This window comes from Mobula birostris, chromosome 14, assembly GCF_030028105.1.
Source record: "Mobula birostris isolate sMobBir1 chromosome 14, sMobBir1.hap1, whole genome shotgun sequence".
NCBI lineage: Eukaryota > Metazoa > Chordata > Chondrichthyes > Myliobatiformes > Myliobatidae > Mobula > Mobula birostris.
The window spans coordinates 92,742,020-92,766,027 of record NC_092383.1 but is presented as its reverse complement, the minus strand read 5'-3'; the positions used below and the strand labels follow the sequence as shown (position 1 = coordinate 92,766,027).

Sequence of the window (24,008 nt, the reverse complement as noted above, 5' to 3'; positions counted from 1 at the left end):
CTTTGCATCAAGTATATGGTAGACTAATGGTTAACACGATGTTTTACTGAAGCAGCAGCCCAGGTTCAGTATGTGCCACTGTCTATGAGGGGTCTGTACGTTCTCCCCGTGGCCTTGTGGGTTTCCTCCGGGTGCTCCGGTTTCCTCCCACAGTCCAAAGACCTACCGGTTGGTAGGTTAATTAGGCATTGTAAATTGTTCCGTGATTAGAACATGGAACATAGAAACTTACAGCACATTACAGGCCCTTTGGCCCACAACGTTGTGCCGACCATGTAACCATACAATCCTGTGATTAGGCTAGGACTAAATCAAAGGATTCTGCCTGGCGTGTTTCGAAGGGCCGGAAGTATCGCAATAAACAAACAAACAAACAAATAAATAAAATGAAGTAGCGAGAATTGTGCTGGGACCACACTTTTGGCACCAACATAGCATGCCCACAACTCACTAATCTGGGAGGAAACCCGGACCACCCTGAGGAAACCTACACAGTCACGAGAAGAACGTTCAAACTCCTTACAGACGGTAGTGGGAATTAAACCCCGAATGGTGATAGCCAGCGCTGTAAGATGAGGTGTTAACCATTACAGTACAGTGCACCCTGACTTCTAAAAGTCATTGGATCGAAGGGCCTGTTTCAGTGCTGTGTGTATGATTTCTCTCACTCTCTCTCTCGTGCATGTCGGAGTGGAGTGCGTGTGTGTGTGTGTGTGTGTGTGTGTGTGTGTGTGAGAGTGTGTGTGTGTGTGGGGGGGGGGGCGGGGGGGGTGATGCAGAAACTGCTGGCTCTTCAGGCTTCACCTCTGTCCCTGAACTCTGAGGGAAGCACATCCTTCCTTCCCCGGACAGCAATGGCCCAATGCCGCACACTCTGGATGTTGGGGTGATGTCCAGCTGGGAGATTGTCCAGACTGTTGGATGATGTTCCCTGTGATTCCCAACCCCATTCACATTTTTAGATATTACATGGAACATAAAACAGTTCAGTACTGGTACAGACCCTTCGGCCCACAATGTTGTGCCAAACCAATTAAAAAGTAAAAAAAACTAGTCCCTCCTACCTACACAATGTCCATGTCCCTCCATCTTCCTCACATTCATGAGTCAATCTAAACATCTCTTAAAAGCCTCTGATTTATTTGCCTCTACCCCCATACCAGCCATCCACCATTCTCTAAGTTAAAAACTTACCCCTCACAGCCCCTTGAACCTACTTCCTCTCACCTTCAATGCATGCCCTCTGACATTAGACATTTCAACCCTGGTAAACAGATACTCCCTGTCCGCTCTAACTACACCTGTCATAATCTTATAAACCTCCATCAGGTCTCCGCTCAGCCTCCGCTGCTCCAGAGAAATCAGCCCAAGTTTATCCCGGTCATTTGTTTGCCTGTGGTACAACAGCACCACCTGCTGGACAAACAGGTAAACTTCTGCTGGGTCAGGCAGAGTCCGTGGAAGGTTTAATATCACTGGCATATGTCGTGAAATTTGTTGTTTTGTGGCAGCAGTGCATTTGCAATACATAATAATATTAAAAAATGTATATTACAGTAAATATATATTATATATAGTGGGAATGGTGAAGGGGGGGTGCATTACTGAAGGTCCATAATGACAGACGAGGATGTTCGTTAACTCAATAACCGTTTTATTGCAATAAACAGAAAACAGACCAGGCATCCTGCGTGGAGAGTGAACCCAACCAGTCTCACACCAACGGGGGAGGTGACCATCACACACCCGGTTTCAGTTAGGGTGACCCACAAGTACACAAGCGAGTAACTATATAATCCGAGCTAAAATGGAACAATAAATGAACTGGAACTTCCCGCCATAATCCCACAGAAGCATTCTATCACAAGAACAATCAACAGTGTTGGTCATTAGAAATGCAGGGGTAGGTTGTCTATACATATACAGTGTGTGTGGGCGGGGAGGGTGAGGGGTTATAACAGTACTCTCTACTGAATAAAGGAGGATGGGGACTTGGAAGTGTCAAAGTCACAGTCCTGGAAGAAATGTGAAACACCCATGAGTATGTCAGGAAGACGGCCCCCTACAGACGACCTGCTGGGAGAATCCCTCAGACAGCAGGCAGGGGACATGGAAATCAAAGTGGGTGAAGCAGAGCCAGAGGACAGAGACCATGGCAGGACCAGACTCTGCATGAGATAGACCATCACCAGATATCAGAGGTGGTTGACATAAGAAGGACCTACCAATGGCTGGAAATGGCAGGGCTGAGGGACGGCAGACAGACGCTGCTTGTGGCTGCACAAGAACAGGCGCTGAGCACAAGCAGTAGAGACAGGGGTCTACCTTGCCAGACAAGACCCAAGATGCAGGCTGGCCAAGGAATCTGCTGAAACCATCCAGTACACAGTAGCAGGGTGCAAGATGCAGGCAGGGACAGCATGCACTGAACAGCACAACCAAGTTGCAATAATTGTGTACAGGGACATCTGCACTGAGTATGCATTGGACACTCCCAACTCCAAACGGGAAACACCTGAGAAGGTCGTGGAGAATGGCAGAACTAAGATCGTGTGGGACTTCCAAATGCAGATTGATAAGCAGATACTGGCCAACCAACCAGAAAGAGTAATACTGGACAAGGAACAGAAGAAAGCAATAGTCACAGATGTGGCAATCCCAAATGACAGTAATGTCAGGAAGGAAGAATATGAGAAGCTGGGGAAATACCAGGGCTTGAAAGAGCAGATAAAAAGGATGTGGAAGGTTAAAGCCAGCGTAATCCCGGTGGAGATTGGAGCACTTGGAACTGTGACACCTGAGATCAGGCTCCAACAAATCCTGGGAACAACATCTGAGATCTCGGTCTGGGAGAGTGCACTACTGGGAACAGCAAGGATACTGTGCTGAAACCTCAAGCTCCCAGACCTCTGGTAGAGGACCCGAGATTGAAGAAAAAATACACATACACAACATCCATAAGGGGAGAGAGAGGAAAAAAAATATAATAGTTAAATTAAATAAGTAGTGCAAAAATAGAAATAAAATTTAGCGAGGAAGTTTTCATGGGTTCAATCTCCATTCAGAAATTGGACAGCAGAGGGGAAGAAGCTGTTCCTGAATCATTGAGTGTGTGCCTTCAGGCTCCTGTACCTCCTTCCTGATGGAAGCAATGAGAACAAGGCATGACCTGGGCGATGGGGGTCCTTAATGACGGACAGTTGATGTTTTGGGATTGAGCTCCTTCATCTGGGCTGATCGCATCGCCTTCTGTTTCGGGTAACTAATACACAAGTGTGAGATGATGCATTTTGGAAAGTCAAGCCAGCATAGGATTTCTACTATGAATGGTAGGGCAAGAGGGAATGTAATGAAACAGAGGGACCAAGGAATACAAGGGCATAGTTCATTGAAAGCAATGCCACAGGTGGACAGGGTGGTGAAAAGGGCCTTTAGCATGCTGGCCTTCATCACTCAGGCACTGGGACGTGTTGCAGTTCTGTAAGTCACTGGTGAGTCCCACTTGGAGTGCTGTGTACAGTTTTGGTCACCCTGTTACAGAAACGATATGATTAAACAGGACCGAGTGCAGGAAAGACTTACGAAGACGTTGCCAGGGCTCAAAGGCCTGAGTTATAGGGGGAGGATGGCTAGGGTAGGTCTTCATTCCTTGGAGCATAAGAGAATCGGGGGGGGGGCAGACTTTATAAAAATGTTTAAAACTATGATCAGGTGTGTGGCAATGATCTTCTCTCTGGAGTAGGGGAGTCCAAGACCGGGGGTGGGAGACAGAGGTTTGAAAGGGACCAGAGAGGCAACCTTTCCACACAGAGGGTGACGACTATATGGAACAGCGTGCCAGAGGAAGTGATTGAAGCAGGTAGAACAAGACGATTTAAGAAGCAGTTGGGTAGGTACAGAAAGGGGCAGGGCTCGGAGGAATATGAGCTAAATGCAGGAATTTGGGACTAGCTGATTGGTTTAGGACTAGCTAGGTGGATACATTGGTCAGAAGGTCCTGTATTCGTGCTATATGACTCTATGCTAACTGCCTGCATTTTATATGGTGCTATTGCCATTTAACTCTAGAGATAGATTGTTTAAATATATATAAGTTCAAAATAAATTTATTATCAAAGTACATATATGTCACCATCTACTACCCTGAGATTCATCTTCTCTCAGGCATGCACAGTAGAACAAAGAAATACAATAGAATCAATGAAAAACTTCACACAAACAAAGACTGACAACCAATGAGCAAAAGGAGGAAGACTGCTAAAACAAAAAAAAACTAAGAACATGAGTTGGAGAGTTCTTGACATCAGAGGACATCAATACCGATGAGGTGTGTTGGCAGGGGGACTCAGTTCAAGAGCCGAGAGGTGATGTTGCAACTCTATAAAACCCTGCACTCGGAATATGGTGTTCTGTTCCAGTCGCCTCATTATAAGAAGGCTGTGGAAACTGTAGAAAGGTGCAGAGGATATTTATCAGGATGCTGCCTGGTCTAGAGACCATATCTCATGAGAAAGCATTGGTTTTTCTCTTTGGAGTGAAAGAGGATGAGGGGTGACTTGACAGAGGTGTCCAAGATGATAAGAGGCATAGACAGCGTGGACGGTCAGAGTCTTTTCCCCAGGGTGGAAATGGCTAACGTGAGTGGGCATTCATAATTTTAAGGTGATTGGAGGAAAGTATAGGGGGGGACGTCAGAGGGCGGTGTTTTACACAGAGAGTGGAGGGTGAGTGGAATGCATTGCCAGGGGCGGTGGCAGAGGCAGAAGCATTGAGGACAGTGAACAGACTCTTAGGTAGGCACATGGATGATGGAAAAATGGAGGGTTACGTGGGAAGGAAAGGTTAGATTGATTTTAGAATAAGTTAAAAGGTTGGCTCAGTGTTGTGGCCAGAGGGTCTGTGCTGTGCTGTAATAGTCTATGTTCTGTGTTCTAATACAGAGGACTTCAGTACTAATCAACAAGCTTCAAAACCTCGCCCTTTGTAACCTTTGTAAGACTAAGCCTGCACTGCTCCTTGTTACTATTGATGGTGAGGACGTGGATGTAGTGGGGACCCACAAGTACCTGGGGGTGCACCTGGATGACAGATTTGAGTGGAGCACCAACACAGAGGCTGTGTACAGGAAAGGCCAGAGTCGCCTCTACTTCCTGAGGAGACTGAGGTCCCTCGGAGTCTGCAGGCCTCTCCTTCACATGTTCTACCAGTCTGCTGTCGCCAGTGCAATCTTCTGTGTGGTGGGGTGCTGGGGCAATGGCATCAACACAGGTGATGCCAAAAGGCTCAATAAACTGATTAGAAAGACTGGCTCTGTTATAGGAGTCAAACTGGACACACTGGAGGCTGCAGTAGAGCAAAGGACCACATGGAAAATCCTGGCGATTCCAGACAATGTTTCTCACCCTCTGCATGCCACCGTGCCTGAACAGAGGTGCACTTTTACTAATAGATAAGACAACTGTGCTGCTCCAAAGAGCTCTATATGAGGTCATTCTTACCCCCAGCCATGAGGCTCTATAATGAGTCAACCTATAGCTGGGAAAGTGATGATCCCCCTCCTGTTAGACTGTTTGTGGTAACTTATTTTTTATTCTTTATACTTCCCTTATAATATTTATATCTGTGCACTTGTAATGCTACTGTGACCCTGTTATTTCCTTTTGGGATCAATAAAGTATCTATCTATCTATCTATCTTCCTCTGCAACTGCATCCTTGACTTCCTAATTGGGAGCTACAGTCAGTGCGGATTGAAAATAACACCTCCTCTTCGCTGACGATCAGCACAGGCACACCTCAAGGATGCCTCCTTTGCCCGATGCTCTATTCTCGCCACACCCATAACTGTGCGGCTAGGAACCGCTCAAACACCATAGATAAATTTACCGATGACGCAGCTATTGCTGGCGGAATTTCAGATGGCGACGAGGAGGCGTCCAGGCGTGAGACAGATCAGCTGGTTGAGTGGTGTCGCAGCAACAACTGTCCCCCTGGTGTCAGTGAGAACAAGGACTTCAGGAAGGGGAAGTCGAGGGAACACACTCCAGTCCTCACTGAGGGTCGGCAGTGGAAAGGATGAGCAGTTTCAAATTCCTGTGTATCAACATGCAGGTACAGCAGGCAGTGAAGAAAGCTAATGGCATGTTGGCCTTCATAACAAGGGGAGTTGAGTATAGGAGCAAAGAGGTCCTTCTGCAGTTGTACAGGGCCCTGGTGAGACCATACCTGGAGTATTGCGTACAGTTTTGGTCTCCAAATTTGAGGAAGGACATTCTTGCTATCGAGGGAGTGCAGTGTAGGTTCACGAGGTTAATTCCCGGGATGGCAGGACTGTCATATGTTGAAAGATTGGAGCGACTGGGCTTGTATGCTCTGGAATTTAGAAGGATGAGAGAGGATCTGAATGAAACCTATAAGATTATTAAGGGATTGGACACGCTAGAGGCAGGAAACATGTTCCCGATGTTGGGAGAGTCCAGAACCAGAGGCCACAGTTTAAGAATAAGGGAAAGACCATTTAGAACAGAGGAAAAACTTTTTCACACAGAGTGTTGTGGTTCTGTGGAATGCCCTGCCTTAGAAGGCAGTGGAGGCCAATTCTCTGGATTCTTTCAAGAAAGAGTTAGATAGAGCTCTTAATGATAGCAGAGTGAATGGATATGGGGAGAAGGCAGGAAAAGGGTACTGATTGTGGATGATCAGCCATGATCACAGTGAATGGTGGTGCTGGCTTGAAGGGCTGAATGGCCTACTCCTGCACCTATTGTCTATTGTCTATTGTCTAACACTACCCTGGGCCCAGGATACCGATACACCCACAGAGAAGGCATGCCAGTGGCTAAACTTCAGTACGAGTTTGAGGAGATTAGGTTTGTCACGAAAAACTCTCGCAAGTTTCTACATGGCAGAAAGCATTCTGACTGGTTGCAATCTCTGTCTGGTATGGAGACGCCAGGGAACAGAACCAGAAAAAACTGCAGGGGCTTGAAGACTCAGCCAGATCCATCATGGGCAGTAGGTTCCCCACCATCAAGGACATCTTTAAAAGGCGATGACTCAAGAAGACAGCATCCATCCTGAAGGACCCGCACCACATTGTCCTCTTCTCATTACCACCATCAGTGAGGAGGTACAAGAGCCTGAAGACACACAACATTTTTAGGAACAGCTTGTTCCCTTTTGCTATCAGGTTTCTGAATGGTCCATGAACCCATGAACACTACCTGTTTACCTGTCTTTTGTACTATTTATTTATTTTTTAATCTATTTCTCATCAATGTTCCCTCTATTTTTTTTTACAGCTGCATGGACCAAAGATTGCTCTGAGCAGGAAATTTTTACCTGGCCTGAAATCAGTGCGGCAATTTAAATTTTTTTTAATATAATATGCACACTATGAATATTTAGAATGAAAATTGAAGAACCACATACTTTTGGTTTTATTTACTAACTGAAGGGTATAATGATGTACAGTACAACAAAGAAAATCTTTGACGTTACATAAACTTTTTCTTGTCAGTCTTTATTCCAGCTGTGTGGCAAAAAAGGCTATGTGCATGGGGTCATTTCAGTTACTGTGCGACAGTGCCCCCTCGCAGCTTAGAGGAAACAGAGTTTCTCATTGTAACGCATAGTAATTTTTTTTAATGCATTGCGCTGTGCAGCTGCAACAAAACTACAAATTTCGCAAGGTTCTGGTTCATTGAAATCCATTGAGTTGTTGCATCATCGGGTCACATTAGGTGGCGCAACAGCACAGCCTGAGAGAGGTCACTGATCGGGGAGTCACTGCATTAATCATTGTCCATGGTTAGGAGCACGTACTGAGTGAAGAGTAAGGCTGGAAACTTTCAATGGGACCTGCTTCTCCACAGTGATCTGTTTAACCTCAAGGGAGGGAGCTCGGCAGCCAGTTGCTAAGATGGTGGGATTCAAGAGTTCAGAGTAAATTTATTATCAGAGTACATAAACTCTGAGGTTCATTTTCTTGTAAGCATTCTTAATAAATCCATAATAGAATAATAACCATAAAAGAATTAATGAAAGACTGTACCAACTTGGACGTTCAACCAGTGAACAAAGAACAACAAGCTGTGCAAATACAAAAAGAAAGAAATAATAATAAATAAATAAGCAATAAATATCGAGAACATGAGATGAAGTGCCCTTGAAAGTCAGCCCATTGCTTGTGGGATGGGGCCAGTGAAGTTGAGTGACGTTATCCCCTTTGGTTCAAGAGCCTGACGGTTGAGGGATAATAACCGTTCCTGAGCCTGGTGGTGTGAGTCTTGAGGCTCCTGTACCTTCTTCCTGATGGCAGCAGTGAGAAGAGAGCACGGCCTGGGTGGTGGGGATCCTCATTGATGGATGTTGCTTCCCTGCGACAGCTTTCCACGAAGATGTGCTCAGCGGTGGGGAGGGCTTTACCCGTGATGGACTGGGCCGTATCCACTACTTTTTGCAGGATTTTTCATTCAAAGACATTGGCGCTTCCGTACCAGGCCGTGATGCAGCCAGTCAATATACTCTCCACTACACATCTATAGAAGTTTGTCAAAGTTTTAGATGTCATGCTGAATCTCCTCAAACTCCTGAGGAAGCAGAGGTGCCGCCGTGCTTTCTTCATAATTATACTTACGTGCCAGGCCCTATCCTCCGAAATGATAGCACTGAGGAATTTGACATTACTGACTCTCTCCACCTCTGATCCCCCCCATGAGGACTGGCTCATTGTCCTCTGGTTTTCTCCTGCTGAGGTCAATAATCAGCTCCTTGGTCTTGCTTGACATCGAGAAAGAGGCTGTTGTTGCGGCAGCGCTCAGCTGGATTTTCAAACTCCTTCTTGTATACTGATTCGTCACCACCTTTGATTCGGAGAGACTGCAGATGATGGCATCTCAACCAGGAAGCAAACCCTGCAGGTCAGGCAGCGTCTGAGGGGGCGGGGCAGAATGGATCATTGACATTTTGGGTCGAGACTCTTCATCAGTTGACTGCCCATTTCTCTCTGGAGATGCTGTCTGACCTGCTGAGTTCCTCCACTGGTCCACTTCTGGCGGGAACGATGTTCGATCACACTGGCTTCTACAGGGTTGAACAAGGTTTCCTTTCAAGTGCATTTTTTTATGATCACAAGACCCTGCTGGAGATCCAGAACCTAGTGGTTCTGCAGGTCTACCCCACCAGGGAGTTGCTGGTTGGTGGAGAAGCTGAAGGAGCTGGATTGTGCGGCTGTCTGTGTCCGAGAGGATTTGCAGGGGTCAGTGCCTGAAGGAAGAGTGCAGCCTGACAGCGAGCAATCGTCCCGGTCGCTTCTCCGGTGAGCGCAAGACCCTGTTGGACATCTTTAATGTGGAACGCTGCAAGTCCGGTTCACTTGTTTACTGGCGGGTGGCGGGGGAGCTGGGAGGCCTCAGTCACAGCAGGGCAACGACCAGGCCTCAGTCCACGCTGCTGATTATTTACAGCCGCCCAGGAGAGAGGCATCGGTGCCAGTACACTCCACCAGAGGTGGCGTGGTGCGCCCTCCAGTGCTGCCCCTCGGTGTATGCTCGGCAAAAGGCAAGCTGTGTTGAGTTCATGGACTCAGGGGCTTGGACAGTTTATTTTTGTGTGACTGTATTTTACTAATGTCTTATATTTGTTTTCAATCTTATATGTGCCTTGTGCCGCGTATGAGTGTGGTACTGTGTTGTGTACCTTGGCTCCAGAGGAACACTGTTTCACTTGGCTGCCCTCATGGACGTTCATGTCTGGTTGAATGTCCACTTGAACATGAACTACTGGAGGAAGTGGTTGAGGCAGACGCATTAACAATATTTAAAAGGCACTTGAACAGACACTGTACATGGATGAGAAAGGTTTAGACCAGGGGTTCCCAACCTAGTGTCCATGGGCCTCTTGGTTAATGGTAGGGATCCCATGGCATAGAAAAGGTTTACAGGGAGATGATCCAAATGCGAGTAAATGGGACTAGCTTGGTTTCACCAGGGTCAGCATGGACCAGTAGGGCCAAAGGGCCTGTCTCATGCTGTAAAACTACTACAGGGCTTTCCCAACTGCATGTCTTCGAATATCAGCGCATGAGACAGAATTGCATTCAACCACCAGGCTCTTGAACCAGAGGGGGTGACTTCACTCGCCCCATCACTGAACTGTTCCCCACAACCTACAGACTCACTTTTGTCATTATTACTTTCTCTGTGGTATTTTGCAGTTTGTTGTATTTTGCACTCTGGTTGTTTACCCATCCTGCTGGGTACAGTCTTTCAATAATTCTACTGTGTTTACTGTGTGTACCTACAGGAAAATGAAACTCAGGGTTCTACATCATGACATATATGTACTTTGATAATAAATTTACTTTGAACTTTCAAATTATCTTTCCCAATTAATTGAAGTGAGTTCTTCAGCGCTTGGAATGAAGAATATTTTGAGCACACAGACTAGAAATGTCATAGAACGGGAACCAATTGTCAGGATGTGTTGCTTGGAAAAACCATTCTGATCTGTCCTCTCCTATTAGATTCCTTCTTCAGCCCTTTATCTCATCTGCCTACCCTCTCAGCCCTTCTCCTCACACGTCCATCACCTCCCTCTGGTTCCCTTCCTCCTTCCCTTTCCCCCAGGGTCCACTGTCCTCTCCTATCAGATACCTTCTTCAAATTTTTACTTCTTCCACCTATCCAGCTTCTGAATACATCTCCCTCCTCCACCCACCAGCTTCCCCCTCACCTCAAAAAAGATAATTGAGGGCCGGCTGGTGACGCAATGATATCGGTGCCGGACCCGGGAGTGGAGGTTCCCGGGTTCGAAACCAGTCGGGTCCACTCCCGAGTACGTTTTCCATCCGTGCCGGGTTGAGTGTCGAGATTGCAACTCGACCTCGTAAAATAAAGGGAAAATACTGCGGAAATGTCTGTGTGAGGAGTGACGCGCCACACGGTCTCTCTCTTGCTCCGCGCCTTGTAAAAGCCATGAAAAAGACATCATCACGGATGCACGCACGGACACACAGACGCGCACGCACGGAGGCGCAGACACACACGCAGACGTATTCACACAGGCACACGCCAAAAAAAAAATTGAGTATCTATTGATCTCTGTTTAAGTATACCCTATGACTTGGCCTCCACAGTTGTTTATGGCAATGGATTCTACAAATTCACCAATGTCTGGCGAGAGAAATTCCTCCTCATCTCTGCTCTAAAGGGACATCCTTCTGTTCTGACCCTTGCACAATTAGAACCATTCTCTTTGTCCAAACATCTGCATGTCTACACTATCCAAGTTCCTAGCTCCTTGAAAGAGGCTACCCAGGTCAATGGGGTAGTTAAGAATGTTTATATAATGCTTATTAGTCGAGGCGTTGAGTTCAAAAGTGAAGAAGTTATGTTGCAACTTTATAAAACTCTGAAATATTGTGTATAGTTCTGGTCACCCCACTGTAGGAAGGATGTCCAGGATGTGGAAGGGGTTCACCAGGACGCTGCCTGGTTTGGAGGGCATGAGAGGGTGGAAAAACTTGGGCAGTTTATCTCCGGAGCGCTGGAAGCTGAGGGGAGATCTGATAGAGGTGAATTCAATTATGAGAGGCACGGACAGTATCTTTCTCCTGGGGTTGAAATGAGTATTACCACAGGGCATGCATTGAAGGTGAGAGCGGCTACATTCAAGGAAGGGTGAGGGGTAAGTTTTTTTACTCAGGGAGTGGTGGATGTCTGGGGTGCGCTGCCAGGTGTGGTGGTAGAGGCAAATACATTAGAGGCTGTTAAGAGGCGTTTAGATAGGCACATGGATGTGAGGAAGATGGAGGGATATGGACATTGTGTAGGTAGGAGGGATTAGTGTGTAGCCCCCCTGGCCAACCTCAAGGTCGCTCGGCTTGCTGACGTCTAGGGAAACAGCCCTCGGCCCCGCCAAACTGGGTAATCAGTTTGTGTGGATGCTGTGTGATGTACCCCACCCCGCACAAGTAACAGACAATACACCAGATACGATTAAATGATTTACAGTTTATAGATATTACTGGAACTATATAATTAATAGAGAATAAAATATAAAAGGAAAATAAAAGGCGCCACACTTATCAAAGTTCAATCTCTTTGTGCACAAACATTTGGAGCTCAGGCCCTTCTTCTTCACCCTGCGACCCTTCGGACCACCTTGACCGGCCGCCTGGGACCAACAACGGTGGTTGACCAGACGCTCCACACGAGTCCATCTCCGTCTCCTCTCCTCGCCGAACGCCCTCCTCGGGGTCCGACCCCGTTAGTGGACTCACAGCAGCTGGTCCATCCTCTGTCTCTCTCTCCCGCCTTCTCCCCCAAAATCCTGCGCATACACCAAAAACATAACAACTATCCCAATTGGTTCGTAACATATTCTTATCACAGTCTAAACAAAAACAAGCTGCTAGCACAAAAACTTTCTCAGCGTTTAACATAACGAAGAAGCATTCCCAAGTATAACATAACGAAGAAGCCATTTTAATGAGCCTACGCAGTAACATAAGAGATGAAATCCCCTTACAAGTGCTTGGGTGCTTTTGATTTGCTTTTGAGCTGGTTCAGCACAACATTGAGGGCTGAATGGCCTGATTCTATGCTGTACTGTTCTATGTTCTCTGTTTTATGTTCCATCCAAGTCTATCAGTTTCCTGACAGGAAAGGGTTAAAGGATTTTCTTCCATTAATTTTATGACCATTGGGTAATATTATTTTTTAAAAACATTTTATTTATTTATTAATTTACTGAAGGCCTTCCCTATTTATTTTCCTAGTTTATTCCGGATCAGACAGTTTGCCCAGTCCACTGGCTGCATTGATTTTACGGCTATTGGGCAACTTTTAAAAATTATTTGGAGATCACCTCAGTTTGTTGTACCTGTGTTTAACTATTCCAAACAGAACAATTTACTTAACCTATTCCTATTTCGGGAACCTATTCCTATTTCGGCAGCCTATTCCTATTTCGGGAACCAATGCGTAACTGGTTCACCTTCTCTCCTGGGTTTTCTTGTTTATCTGGAGTACTCTGTCCCCGTGTAGTCATTAGGAATGTTATTAACTGACGCTTCTGGTTAAAATCAGTCTCAAATCACAACAGGGCTAAGTACTCTAGAGAGAAAAAATGGGTGTTTTAACATGTCTGCAGCTTGTTTCAGGTTGTGAAGGGAGAGGACGTACTGGTTAAAAGCTTTTTCCACTGAGGTTGGGTGAGACTAGAACTCAAGGTCGAGGGTTAAGGGTGAAAGGTGAAATATTTCAAGGGAATATAAAGGGGAGCCTCCATTCAGAGGGTGGTTGGAGTGCTAGTGGATGTTCAGTCTCGATCTTTAAGAGAAGTTTAGATGAATACATGGATGGGAGGGGTATGGTGGGCTACGGCCCAGGAGATGGTTGATGGGACTAGGCTGAATGATAGTTTGGGCACAGACTAGATGGGCTGAAGGGTCTGTTTCTGTACTGTAGTGTTCTATGATTCTAAGCTCTAAATTTGGAGGTAATAAGATGATGAGAGGCATTGAGCATGTGGATATTCAGAGGTTTTTTCCCGGGGCTGAAATGGCTAACACGAGGGGGCATAGTTTTGAGGTGCTTGGAAGTAGGTACAGAGGGGATGTCAGGGGTAAGTTTTTCACAGAGAGAGAGGTGGGTGTGTGGAATGGGCTGGCGGCGGGTAGAGGCGGATACAATAGGGTCTTTTAAAAGACTGTTAGATAGGTACACGGAGCTTAGAAAAATAGTGGGCTGTGCGGTAGGATAGTTCTAGGCAGTTTCTAGAGTAGGTTACTTGGTCAGCACAACATTGTAGGCCGAAGGGCCTGTAGATTTCTATGTTCTGTGTCTTATAAGCAGAAGCCTTGCAGAGAGGGTTTCTCTTGTTCCTAAAATTCTCCCCTGCTGTCCGTCTTCACACCCCGCTAAGTCTTACATTGTCTAACAGAATATTGCATTTCTTTTAAGATTCAGCAGGTTTCCATTGTCCTGCAGTAAATATTATTCACGTTACGGAAACCAGCCTCCTCTCCATGGACTCTGTCTACACTTCCCACTGTCTCAGTAAAGCAGCCGGCACATTAGACCCTAACCAACCCGGATGTTCTCTCTCCTCTCCGCCCCCCACCCACCCCACCACATCTCCCGTTGGGAAGAAGAAAGGAAAGCTTGAACACACATAACATCAGGCTCAAGGGAAGCCCTACCCCATAGTTATAAGATTCATGAGTAGGAAATTTCAAAGATTACCTCTGGGTGAAGAGATTTCTTCTCCTCCCTAACTGGCTTGGCCCTCTTCTTAAGTCTGTGATCCATAGATCTAGGCACCACTGGAAGGAGTCGAAGCATTATCTTCCCTTCTCATCACTACCCGCCATCAGACTTCTGAATGGACAAGTGAGGGCCCACTTCACAGGATCTGAAAAAGCTGCAGGAAGTTGCAAACTCAGCCAGCCCCATCACGGGCAGAAGCCATCCCAGTACTGTGGACAGCTTCGAAAGGCAGCATCCATCAATAAAGGAGCCCTGTCACCCAGTACATGGCCTTTTCACACTACTACCATCAGGGAGGAGGTACAGGAGCCTGAACACCCGCACTCAATGTTTTAGGAACAGCTCCTTCCCCTCCACCTTCAGATTTTGGAACGGTCCATGAACCCATGAACATGACGTCACTATCCTTTGGTGCTCTATTTATTTTGTAATTTATACCGATTTTACATCTTTTGCTGCTGTGAAAAATACAAATCTCATGTTGTATGAGATGGTGATAATAAATCTGGTTCTCCTTCCTGAACGTGAGCATTTGGCTGCTGGGGAAGGGTTGCGGCAGGGCGGGACTCCAGACTGTCTGAAGTACTCACGTGGACAAGGGCCGTGGTTGGAAGGGCTTGAGGATGAAGACTGGCAAGCCCTCAGGTCAGTGAGTCCTAGGATCAGAGGACTATGTAGGCAAGAAACACAATGGCCAGTGATTCCACCCCCCCCACCCCCCAGTCAGCGAGTCCCAGGGTCAGAGATCCGTGCAAGTCTGGAGTTCAAAGTCCTGTGATCAGCAAGCTCCTATGTTGATACCAGACACTGAAGCCTAGAAGTTGGAGGACTGATGTCTGCCAGTCTGGTCCAGGGCTTGGAGGCCGGAGGGCTGATGCCTGTGAGTTGGAGAGTCTGGGCCAAGGACTCTGGAGGTGGCCTGGCTCTGTGTATGTGTGTGGGTGGTTGGGAGGGTGGCAAAGGGGCCTGTTTTTCTGGTCAGGGTTAAAGTTCACCTGCCGACTCTCCTCGCAAGTTCCCTCGTGACGACCGGGGCGGAATTTTCCCACGGATGAACTGATCCAACCCGTTCTGCCAGCTTGACTCATTGACCACACAAGAGACTGCAGGTGCTCGAGTCTGATGCGACACGCAGTCTGCTGGAAGGGTTCAGGCACAGGTGTTCTGAATCGAGATCCTTCGGCTGGACCCATCTGATCTACCGACAGACGTTCCAGACTTCTGGAAGTTCCTCTAGATGATACCGAAGCACATATTTTGACTTCACTTCTTCCACCTGTCGCACAGCGTGCGAGTGAATTCTCTAGAAAACCCGGCGAGTTTAAAAGCAATATCAAGCGTTCGAGTGGTGCAGATCCCTCTCCGGCTTGACATCTTCCCACGTTCCTGATCCGAATCCTGGCCCCGGATTCACATCCGGCCCATAGTCCCGACACTGGCTCCTGCCGCAGACGCTCCACACACCCGGCTCGGGGGATAGGCTGATGAGAAAGCAGGATGCCAAAATATTGGAATACTCAGACAATCGGAACCCAGATTATCGGAGTTTTGCTCTGCTTTGACGAACCAGATTCAGATTCATTTATTTATCACATACATTATAACATACAAATGAAAAGCACCATTTGCGTTAACAGCCAGCACGCTCAAGGGTGTGCTGGGGGCAGCCCACGAGTGTTACCACTCATTCCAATGCCAAAATAGCACGCCCGCAATATTCAGCAGAACAACACGAACAACAACAGTGACAAGAAAAGACAATGCAGTGGTGTCTAGATCTATAGGTCACAGTCTTAAGAAAAGGGCCAAGCCAGTCAGGAAGGAGAAAAAATTTCTTCACCCAGAGTTAATCTTTGATTTGGCCTCCACAGTTATCCGTGGCAATGAATTCCAGAGATTCACCTTCCACTGGCTAAGGAAATTCCCCCTCATCTTGAGCTAAAGCGATACCACTACACTGGAAACATCCTTTCCACATTCACTCTGTCTATCCCTTTCAATATTTGATAGGTTTCAATGAGATCCATTCCTTATTCTTCTAAACCGGAGGTTCACAGACCCCTTGCGTAATGGCATTGATCCATGGCATAAAAAGGGATGGGAACCCCTGTTCTAAACTCAAGCGAGTACAGAACTAGAGTTATCAAACTCTCCTCATACCCTTTCATATCCGAAATCGCTCTGCTAGCAGTGGTGGTGGAGCAGGTGTGCATTAGGGACATTTAAAAGACTCTTAGATAGGCACATGGATGAAAGAAAAATGGAGGGCTATGGGGGGAGGGAAAGATTAGACTGATCATAGAGTAGATTAAAAGGTCCACACAACATTTTGGGCCGATGGGCCTGTACTGCACTGTATGTTCAATCACACTGGTTGGAGTCACATAGACCAGGTTGAGTTAAAGAGGTAAGTTCTTCCTCTGAACAAGTAAAGTTCATTTAGCTATTCCATAGTTTCCATGGTTACTGCATTTTTCTTTAAATTCCAGATTTATTTAATAACTTGAGTCTAAATTACTCAGCTGGCATGGTGGGATTTGAATTCTTTGGATTCAACTCCGGCTGCTATTCCCGTAACACAAGCGTTATGTCTCTGTGCCCCCTGCATTAGCAGGAGTACATCCTGTATCTACTGTTCTCCTGGATGGAACAAGCCTCTCCCAATGTCTAGAGAGGTCTCAGAAGCACAGGCTGTGCTCTGGAACATGGAGTTCTGCTGTTGGCTGCCGTTCGTACATCTCTGCATTGGTTCATGGCCAGAGAAGCATAGAATATCCATTTAATCCATACCAGGGGAAAGTGCTTTCAGCAAGTACAAGAAAGGACATATACACTCAGTGACTACTTTAATAGTTACACCTGCACACCTTGTTAATACATATATCTGTCATGTGGCAGCAATTCAATGCATTAAAACATGTGAACGTGGTCAAGAGGTTCAGCTGTTGTCCAGACCAAACATCAGACTGGGGGAGAAATGTGATCTAATTGACATTGACCATGGAATGATTGTTGGTGCCTGATGGGGTGGCTTGAGTATCTCAGAAACTGCTGATCACCCGTGATTTTTGAATAAACTCTTCTCGGGCTTCCAGCTGATACAGGTATCAGTATAACCGATGTTTCAATGACAAACTCTGCCATCATCTTCAGGGATGATTCCTGGGCATGTCTAGTCCAGTGGTATTTATAACCCCCCCCCCCACCTACCCACCTAGACCATCCCTCCTGATTGGTCAGATAACTAATTTATTGATCCCAAAGGAAATCACAGTGTCACGGTAGCATTACAAGTTAACAGATATACAAATATAAAATATTAGAAGTAAGAAAAAATAAAAGAATAAGTTACCACAAACAGTCCAACAGGAGGGGGTCATCACTTCCCAGCTATAGGTTGAGTCATTATAGAGCCTAATGGTCGAGGGTAAGAATGACCTCATATAGCGCTCTTCAGAGTAGTGCAGTTGTCTTAGTCTATTACTAAAAGTGCTCCTCTGTTCAGCCAAGGGGGCATGCAGAAGGCGGGGAACATTGACAAGAATTTCCTGGATTTTCCGTAGGATCCTTCGTTCTACCACAGCCTCCAGTGTGTGGTAGTCTTCCAGTTAATCCCCATCCAATCAGGTTTCCATTCTCTCACCTTGTTTACAATCGAATTCCAGTTCTTACTCGGAGTGAGACATTTGTCTTTGTTAAAATTCTTTTCCTCTAGTTCTATTTTAATGGCTTCCTGTACCAGGCAGTCCCAAAAGCTCAGTTGTTTTGTGTTGTCGAAGTCAACCGATTGAAGTGTTCTGCTACGGCCGATTTCTCCGGGTCACCCAAACGGATACACCTCCCGTGCTCCTTGATGTGGGTGTCCACCATGCATCCCACCTGGTCTATACCTGCTACTCCGCATTCACGGGAAATCCTGTAAACAGCAGCCAGCCTGAGTCCCACGCCATCTTTGACCCGCATAAACTGTGATTTGAGCTTCCTTACGGGTTTGTGGATGGTGTTAATCTGGTATTTCCTCAGGATCCTGCCGATCCTTCCAGAAACCGTGGAAATATAGGGAAGACAGGCGGTAGTGACGGGCTCCTCCTTGTTGTTCGGTTTCCTGGGTTTTCCTTAGGCCCATTAAGGGCCTGATTGATTTCCTTCATCTTGTAGCCATTCTGTAGGAACGTCGTGCATAACTATCTTATTTCCTCGGGGGGACTCTCCGGGTCTGAAATAGTTTTTGTACAGTTAATCAAGGTAGAAAGAACCACTCTACGTCGGGAGACGTGACGGTGGTCGTTATTGTTGAGTTATAAGTCCATGTGAATGGGTTTCCGATAGATGCCATGTCCGAGGCTGCCATCTTGTTTCCATCATATTAGAATGCTTAGGAACAGGAGGCAATCATCCTTCTCCATCTCCACTGTAAACTGAATGTTTTGATGTATACTGATCAGTTGGTCATGGAACCTTTGGAGTGCCTGGAGTCCATGAGGCCACACTACGAACCTAGCAATGAAGGAGGACCCATCACTACTGCCAGTCTTCCCTATGTTCCCATGGTTTCTGCAAGGATGGCCACGATCCTGAATAAGTACTGGATTTATACGAACCTGTAAGGAAGCACATGTCACAAACAAGAGGAAATCTGCAGACGCTGGAAATCCAAGCAACACACACAAAATGCTGGAGGAACTCAGCGGGCCAGGCAGCATTTATGGAAAAGAATAAGTAGTCGACATTTCCGGCCAAGAGGTGAAGGGTCTTGGCCCAAAATGTCAACTATTTACTCTTTTCCATAGATACTGTCTTGGCCCGAAACGTCAATTGTTACTCTTTTCCATAGGTGTAGTTTGGCTTGCTGAGGAAACTCAAGTCACAGATTATACGGGTCAAAGATGACCTGGGACTCAGGACGGGGGGCGTTTACAAGATCCCCTGTGAACGCGGGGCAGCGTATATCAGCCAGGCAGGATGCACGGTGGAAACACACATCAAAGAGCACAGGAGTTGTACTGAGTGGGTTACCCAGAGAAATCAGTAGCAGCAAGAACACTGAATTCTCAATGGCCACAAGATTGACTTTGATGGCACAAACTACTGTGCCACGCCAATAGCTTTTGGGATTGCCTGGTGAAGGAAGCAATTGAATGAAAACTAGAGAAAAAGAATGTTAGCAAAGACAAGGTGGGAGATTGGAAACCTGACTGGATGAGGACTATTCAATCAGGAAGGACAGCCTACAGGGGTATAAATATCATCTGACTAGACATGCCCAGCCATCATGGCTGAAGAAGATGGCAGAGTTTGTAATTGAAACGTCGGTTATAATCGATACCTGTACCCGACTGGAAGCCTGAGATGAGTTCATTCATCATATACGTCGGGAAAACACTAGATCCCTTATCAGCTGGGATTTTTACACACAGCAATCTCTAGAGTTTACGGAGAAAAGTGCAAAAAAACAAAGAAAAAATCCAGTGAGCATCAGTTCTGTGGGTGGAAATGCCTTGTTATTGAGAGAGGTCAGAGGAGAATGGCCAGATTGGTTCAAGCTGACAGGAAGGTGACTGTTATATTTTGTAACTCCAAAACATTAAACTAATTGAAAGAAAAATACGAAGCTGGCATAACTTGAGTGTACTTTGTTTTTACTTTAGTGAGACGCATGCACGTATGACTTGGAGGCGTGATGATGTATTTTCACATATAACTGAGTGACTTAAATATGTATGTTATTTTGTTTTTATTCAGTGCAGTTTTACATCAAATATTTTGTAAACCTACATAAACTGTGCCATGCGTGCATTCAGTGTGCACATACTTTATACTTTATTGTCGCCAAACAATTGATACTGGAACGTACAATCATCACAGCGGTATTTGATTCTGCGCTTCCCACTCCCTGGATTACAAATATTAAATATTAAAAATAGTAAAAATTAATAAATATTAAAAATATAAATTATAAATCATAAATAGAAAATAGAAAAATGGAAAGTAAGGTAGTGCAAAAAAACTGAGATGCAGGTCCGGATATTTGGAGGGTACGGCCCAGATCCGGGTCAGGATCCGTTCAGCAGTCTTATCACAGCTGTTCTCAAATCTGGCCGTACGAGTCTTCGAGCTCCTGAGCCTTTTCCCGGAGGGAAGAGGGATGAAAAGTGTGTTGGCTGGGTGGGTCGTGTTCTTGATTATCCTGGCAGCACTGCTCCGACAGCGTGCGGTGTAAAGTGAGTCCAAGGATGGAAGATTCTTTTGGAAAAAAATTTGCACAACATAAGATTTTTGCGCAAACTGCCTACTAAAAATTAGAGGGAACATTGCATATAACCCGCAGTGAATTACTTAAACAAACAAGAATGTTTAATCAAACAATATACTTACATGCTACTCAAATATTACTGACGCATTAAATACACAACAGTGACAGTTACTCAAAGAACTATGCATTACAACTGTGGTGTGCAGAAAAGCGACTCTGAGTGGACAACACATCAAAGCTTGAAGCGGATGTGCTACAGCAGCAGAAGACTGTGAGCATACGCTGATTGGCCACTTTATTAGGTAAGTGGGCACCTAATAATGTGGCCACCGAGTGTATTTGGATGAAAGGTATTTCAAAATACACCACAACTTGCAGTGGTATAAAACTTCCGTTAGGCCACATTTGGAGTCATGCCTACAGTTCTGGTTGCCCCGTTACAGGAAGGATGTGGAGGCTTTGGAGAGGTTCACCAGGATGCTGCCTGGATTAGAGAGTATTAGCTAGAGGGAGAGTTTGGACAAACTTGGGTTGTCCGGAGGAGGAGAAGACGGCAGCGCGCGCAGCCACTTCGGTGGTGATGTCTGTTATCTGTCAAGTAGGGGACTGTGCACAATCCTGATTTGATGGAGACAGACGTGAGAGTACGGAGGAACAGCTGGAAAACTTCTGGAATGCCTGCTTCGCTGCCGCTGCTACTGTGTGGTAACCGGAATCTCAGGAGCAGAAGGCCCCGAAATCCTTGGCTTTGCTTGTTACAGCGGCCGGGGCGAGATCAAAGGCGTTCGGCAGAGGATGGCACTCGGGAGGCTGTATCGGAGGGGCTGGTCGGAGGCTCGACATTTTCGGACCGATGGACTCAGTGTTGGCTGTGGTCGGCTGCTTCCAAGGTATTGGCAAGTTGACGGTGCCTGGAGGTTTATGGCTGGGAGTTTCTCCCTTTTGCCACCTGCTACCGGGGACTCGGGAGTCGATCGACTCGGGGACTTTTGAGATTTTATTTACCGTACCCATAGTTTGTTCTTCATCAAATTGATGGCTTGTCCTGTTTTCAGTGATATCACTGCAGAGAAACATTGTATCATTTCTTAATGCATGTATGTATCTCTAAATGACAATAAAAGAGGACTGAGTGTTCTCATAATCTAACTTTGGAGGCTAAGAGGAGAACCAACAGAAGTTCATATACCAAGGAGAGGCGCAGATACGGTAGATAGTCAGAGTCCCGAAGTAGAAATGTCAGGTACCAGAGGGCACGGCTAGAAGGTGAGAGGGGGAAAGTTTAAAGTCAAAGGGTAGGTAAGTATTTAGCACAAAGGAAGGTAGGTGGCTGGACTACTGACAGAATCATCGGGGTCTCTCTTCCACCCATCAGAGACCCTAATCAAATGCAGGGGGCCCTTCGCATTGTCAGTAATCACTACTATCCATCGAACAATCTCTTCGATCTCCCTACCATCAGGCAGGAGGCACCGTAGCATTTAGTCAAGCTCTGGTAGGATGGGAAACAGCTTCTCCCCCGAGGCTGTGAAACTACTGAATTCCCTGCCACCGCCCAGGTCTCGTCACGTAGAGTGTGATGTGTCAGCGGCTTACTGTTGACATTTTAACTTGTGTCTTAAATACACCTTATGCTGAACGACAACCATCTGAATATGTTTTATTATTTGTGATAGTGTTACTTGATGTGTTGCTTGTGAGTTACATGTACTGTGTTGTGCACCTTTGTCTGGAGGAATGTTGTTTCCTTTGGCAGCAGACATGTTGAATGACAGTAAACTTGAACTTGAGTGTGCCCTCATGGAAAGTTCTGGAAGCAGATACAGTAGCAATGTTTAAAAGACATTTAGACAGAAGCGTGGAGTGGCAAGTTATAGAAAGATACGGACCATCAAGTGCGGCCGGATGGAGACACTCGCCGAGCAGCACCATCAGAGTCAACGGTTTTGCCTCAGCTGGTAAAGAAACTGAGGATGACTTAACATCAGAAATATCACCGTTGATCTACGTACACGGAACTCAGCAGGTCGGGCAGCATCTATGCAGAAGAATGAATAGTCGATGTTTAAGACTGGAAAAGAAGGGGAGTAGAAGCCAGAATAGGAAAGTGGGGGCACTGTGATGAGTTACCAAAGGATTTCCAACATCTAGAGTGCTAACACAGCAAGGACTCTGAGGAAGCTATGGAGAGGCAGTACATCACCAGATGAATTACCTTGCGGGTGAGCAGTCATACATCGTACACTGCGGAAAGAGGCTCTTCGGCCCATCTGATCCATGCTCGTCCTGCTAGAGTATAAAATTAGAGAGGCGGTGATAAGCTAGACACAATCTTTCTCCCATGATTCGTTCACTATGTGCCATGTGGGGTGGCGGGGTGGAGATACATATCTAACAAAGGAGGGGTACAGCGCTCCTTCCCTCTGCTATCCCTGATGAAGGGTCTTGGCCCGAAACGTCGACTGTTTACCCCTCTCCATAGGTGCTGCCTGGCCTACTGAGTTCCTCCAGCACTTTGTGTTCCAGCGTCTGCAGATCTTCTCTTGTTTGGGATTAACTTCACTCCCCACTTACGTGTGGTTGAGATTTGCTGTGGTGAGTTGTGCAGGGTGTGACATGCAACAAATGCAACAATCCACAATTATAAAGAATTATATTTAAAAAAAACAAAGGTCAAAGTTCAGATATGAAATAAAATAAGCATAAATGCCACCATATATTTACAATGCAAACGGTATTATAAAAAGTGGTTTAAAGTGCTTACTGTGTCGTGCAGGGACTGAGGTAATAGATAGAAGGGGGTGGGAAGGCCCACAGTGATTAATCAGATTGATCAGAAGAAACTTCTCAGATGGTGTGAAATTTATGTTTTAATAGCCCCTTAGCACTTTCCAGTATGAAGCTTTTGGAAAAGGCAGCTTGCAGGATGAGTAGAGTCCACAGCGAAGTTTCCTCTTGCTGGTTCGTGCTGGACACTTACGAGTCCTGCAGTGACCGGGATTTTGCCGCCAATGTCCTTTTCTGCTGACTGGGCAGCTGAGAAAGGGTTGCGTGACCTTAACTAAACAGTAAAGTGATTACGGCAATGCCAGGCGGTCTCAGCTTCCGAGGGTTTGGACGTGCCTGGACTCCGGCAAAGTCTGCACGTGGTAAACAATTCCCGACAGATAAGGAATAAAAAGACGCCCAGAATGGAGCTCAGGTTTGAGTTTGTTGTCAGTTGTGGATGGAACTGGCGCTGATATCGAGAAGATCACTAACATTGATGTGAAGTCTTGTAAACGTGGAGGCTTTTTTTTGGAAGCAAGGCCTGGGTGTGACCTGCTTTGTTTGCATTCCGGCCTCAGGCCTTGTAGAGAGCACCCAGGCTGCAGTTTGTCTGAACGACTGACTCAGGGCACGTAATCGACTTGTGCGTCATGTTGCAGAAACACAGATTATTATATCAGATGTTGAAACGTTGTGTGCAGCCAGTGTTTATAA

The 24,008-nt window shown here is 46.2% G+C and overlaps 1 long non-coding RNA gene across 1 annotated transcript; it reads right to left on the bottom strand.

The window, feature by feature from the left end:
• Positions 1–12,051: 12,051 nt before the first annotated feature.
• On the bottom strand, positions 12,052–24,008 carry LOC140210104 (uncharacterized). Its single transcript, XR_011889158.1, has 3 exons — positions 23,290–24,008; positions 22,741–22,814; positions 12,052–12,332 (listed from the first exon to the last, which is right to left on the bottom strand). It is a non-coding gene; the product is annotated as an uncharacterized lncRNA (long non-coding RNA).